This window comes from Nyctereutes procyonoides, unplaced genomic scaffold (genome assembly GCF_905146905.1).
Source record: "Nyctereutes procyonoides isolate TBG_1078 unplaced genomic scaffold, NYPRO_anot_genome, whole genome shotgun sequence".
NCBI lineage: Eukaryota > Metazoa > Chordata > Mammalia > Carnivora > Canidae > Nyctereutes > Nyctereutes procyonoides.
The window spans coordinates 19,290,232-19,294,345 of record NW_026575037.1 but is presented as its reverse complement, the minus strand read 5'-3'; the positions used below and the strand labels follow the sequence as shown (position 1 = coordinate 19,294,345).

The 4,114-nt window shown below is 45.5% G+C and overlaps 1 pseudogene; it reads left to right on the top strand.

The window, feature by feature from the left end:
* The first annotated feature begins 292 nt into the window (after window positions 1-292).
* LOC129506052 (dnaJ homolog subfamily A member 1-like) lies at window positions 293-1,494 on the top strand (annotated as a pseudogene).
* The last annotated feature ends 2,620 nt before the right edge of the window (window positions 1,495-4,114 follow it).

Here is a 4,114-nt window from a genome sequence, read left to right as displayed (position 1 = left end):
CATGAGCAAGCCTATGGAGCAGGGAGGGGCGGTGAGGTTATGAGACCAGAGCGTGAAAGGATGAAAAGGAGAAAGACCGAAGGGCACCCTGAAATTCCATAAAGGGATTCCCTCCTGGAATGGGGTGTCTGGGGTCTGGCCTGGCAATGGCAAGTTCCTTTTAAGAGCAACTAGAGGGAACTTTCCAGAATGCTCGAGATGCGGAGGAGCGGCAGCTGCCTAAGCTGAGCCCAGCAACGCGCTCCTTCCTGCTCCCCCACACCAGCCTCGGCCCTCTCACCGACTGTAGGAAATGGTGAAAGAAACCACTTACTATGATGTTTTGGGGGTCAAACTGAATGCCACCCAGGAGGAATTGGAAAAGGCTTACAGGAAACTGGCCTTGAAGTACCACCCTGATAAGACTCCAAATGAAGGAGAGAAGTTTAAACAGATTTCTCAAGCTTATGAAGTGCTCTCTGATGCAAAGAAAAGGGAATTCTATGACAAAGGAGGAGAACAGGCAATTAAAGAAGGTGGAACTGGGGGTGGTTTTGGCTCCCCCATGAACATCTTTGATATGTTTTTTGGAAGACAAGGAAGGATGCGGAGAGAAAGGAGAGGTAAAAATGTTGTACATCAGCTCTCAGTAACCTTAGAAGACTTATTTAATGGTGCAATAAGAAAACTAGCTCTGCAAAAAAATGTGATTTGAGATTAATGTGAAGGCCGAGGTGGTAAGAAAGGAGCAGTCGAATGTTGTCCCAATTGCCGAGGTACTGAAATGCAAATAAGAATTCATCAGATAGGACCTGGAATAGTTCAGCAAATTCAATCTGTGTGCATGGAGTGCCAGGGCCATGGGGAATGGATCAGTCCTAAAGAGAGATGTAAAAGCTGCAGCAGAAGGAAGATAGTTGGAGAGAAGAAGATTCTAGAAGCGCATATTGACAAAGGCATGAAAGATGGCCAGAAGATAACATTCCATGGTGAGGGAGACCAAGAACCAGGACTGGAACCAGGAGATACTATCACTGTTCTAGATCAGAAGGACCATGCTGTTTTGACTCAATGAGGCGAAGATCTCTTCTTGTGTATGGATATACAGCTGCTTGAAGCCCTGTGTGGCTTTCAAAAGCCAATATCTACTCTTGACAACCGAACCATCGTCATCACCTCTCATCCACGTCAGATCGTCAAACATGGGGATATCAAGTGTGTGCTAAACGAAGGCATGCCAATTAATCATAGACCATGCGAGAAGAGTCACCTAATCATCGAATTTAAGGTAAACTTCCCTGAGAATGGCTTTCTCTCTCCTGATAAACTTTCTTTGCTGGAAAAACTCCTACCTGAGAGGAAGGAAGTAGAAGAGACTGATGAAATGGACCAGGTGGAACTGGTGGACTTCGATCCCAATCAGGAAAGATGGTGCCATTACAATGGGGAAGCACATGAAGATGATGAACATCATCCTGGGGCGGGGCGGGGGGTGTTCAGTGTCAGACCTCGTAATGGGGCCAGCGAGTAACACTGCTGCTGGCATTTGATATGCAGTAGTGAATGAGCAAAGGACTATAATCATAGCTCCCTACTTGCTATTGTTTTTGTTTCAATATTCAACTGTAGTAGTGTTTTAAAAGTTAAAAATAAATAAATAAATACATAATAAATAAATAAAAAATAAATAAATAAATAAATAAATAATAAGAGCAACCAGAAGTAGGCCAGAAAGGCCCTGAACGAGTTTGTACCAAATGTGGTCTGGGGAGTTGTCACAGAAGCCTAGAGTCCCCATATATATCTGACCTATTTCTAGATTCTAGCACCTGGTGCATGATGGCTCTTGGTTCAAAGTTTTATGATTTTGGCTCCTTTAGAGCATCTGGGGTGGACATCTGTTTTGTTTTGCTTGTTGGCTTGTTTCCTGCCAGCACTTTCCTCTTAGGTAAAGAAGAACCCTATTTTCTCAGCAGGACCATTCCTTGCCCCCTCCTGGACTGTGTACGTTAGCTGGAGCTGACCAACAACTGATCGGTGAGAGCATCCTGTCTCCCAGGTCACGGTAATTGGTCCAGACAGGAAAGATGAGCAAAATTGATCCAAGGAGAGCCTATCCTCAATCTCTCCTGGTATTGACAAGATGGAGTTTGAGTCTGGAAATGCTGGGGGGCTCTCCTGCCACTATGAGGGGAAAATGTGCCTGACAATGAAGGCAGCTCAGAGAAGGGCAGAGAGACACACCAGGTGTGATGGGGCATCTGGTCCAGTGTGCCCGAAGCTAGTGTACCCTTGGACATTTTAATTGGATTGACCAATACACTTCCTTTACACCGAAGCTTGGATACAGTAGATTTCTATTACCTGTAACCAAGAGAATCCTAATTGATCCAGTTTGGTTTCTCCAGTTTTTCCATTTTGTGTTGACAACCAGTTTGCCCGTGAGCCTATTTCTATCTCCCATTACTGACGTGAAGGTTTCCATTTTGTTCCTTGGTTGTAGCTTCACTGGGTTGGATAAACTGCCCAAATCCTCTTGGCGTCTCCACCGATTGACCCAATGGCAGAAGAAGCTTCAACGTGCAGGACTGACGTCCAGTTGGCTGTCTGAAACCCCATCCTGGCATTTAGAAACTCTCTCATGGCTGGCTGGATCAATGTAACTCTAAGTGTGGCTGAGACACATGTAAGGATCACTCGAATGTCCCTTTCCAATGTTAGCATAATTAAATGAGGAGAGGAGGAAGGAGGAAAGGAAGTGGTGGAGCAGGGGGCATGGCCTCAGTTACCCCCTGAAGCATTGCTCAGCTTGAATTGCCTGTGCTCTTAAGTTCCCCGTCTTCTCAAACGTTCTCTCCCTGCTTAGCCCCGGGCATTGAATGTCAGCTTCTGACCCTGCACACTTCTCTCCTTCTCCTGCTATCTAGCCTCATGTCACCCCCTTTGTTACCACTGCCACCGCCACACTGCCTCCGGCTACAGAGAGTGCCCAGCCCTTAGCAGAGAATATTTATAAAATTGCCCATTGCTATTTAAGAGAGGGAGGATTTCCACATGGGCAAATGGAAAGATACACACCCAGCGATGGAGAGGGTTATTCATCACACCTGGCATGGCATTGGGACAGGGTCTATTGGCTGCCGAAGAGAAGTCTGGCAAAAAATGGAAGATTGAGTCCATCAGGGGCCAGCTTTGTCCACAACACCACTCCTGCCAATGATGTCCTGCTGAATTGACAGGCTTTCTGGATGAATCAATTGGTTCTTTTGTCATCTGGTTGACTCAGAAACAGTTCCCCTTGAGCTCTTTAGTTTGCAAAAGATAAATACACACTGACCTGAAAGAACAGTAGCGTAGGATAAATGTGTGATGTCTAGTTGCGTTTTGCAAGCAGAATCAAATTTGGAAGGAGTCAGAGAAAGACAGATGGGGATGGAGAGAAAGAAGACGGAAAGGGAGGGGTAGAGAGAGAGTGAGAGAGGATGGCATCTGACCCAGCTCCACCTGGACCACCCAGCTGTGCTGTGCGGGGAGTCCAGGCTTGCCATGCTCCAGCATCTGTGGTTGGGGCCCAGGTGTTTCTGGAACACTGAAGTGATTCCGTGGTTGCTATCAGAACTAATGCCAAGAAAAGAAATATAAATTACATTTAAAGGAAATCTGCCTTTTATCTTTTAACCTTAGGCCTTCCCCAGCCATGCAGAAAAATCAATCTTGGCTAATCCACTGACCAAGATAAAGAAAAAGGGAAAAGAACAGACGAGAACCTTGCATTAAACAGCTGCTTGATGCTTAAAGAGGTATCAGAGGGACGTTGATTGGAGAGCTCACCAGCAAGAGGGGTCCAGGTTCAAAAGGCTGAAAGTAGGAACTCTTATTGGTATTCCATGACTGGTCATTAGCCAGGAAGACAAAGGACACAGTTATGTCACATTTTAGCTTACAGATTCTAAATCAGCAGCAAAGCATGGCTTTGCTGAGGCCCTGCTTTCTTAGTATCTCTTTGTTGAAAGCTAGAAAAAAAAAAAAAAAAGAGGAACGAGTCCTATCCTGGGTAGAGTATAGCCAACTATATGATCATTACATAAGCATTAGCTAGAGAAATCAAGACAGAGTTATTGCTAGCTGTGATGAA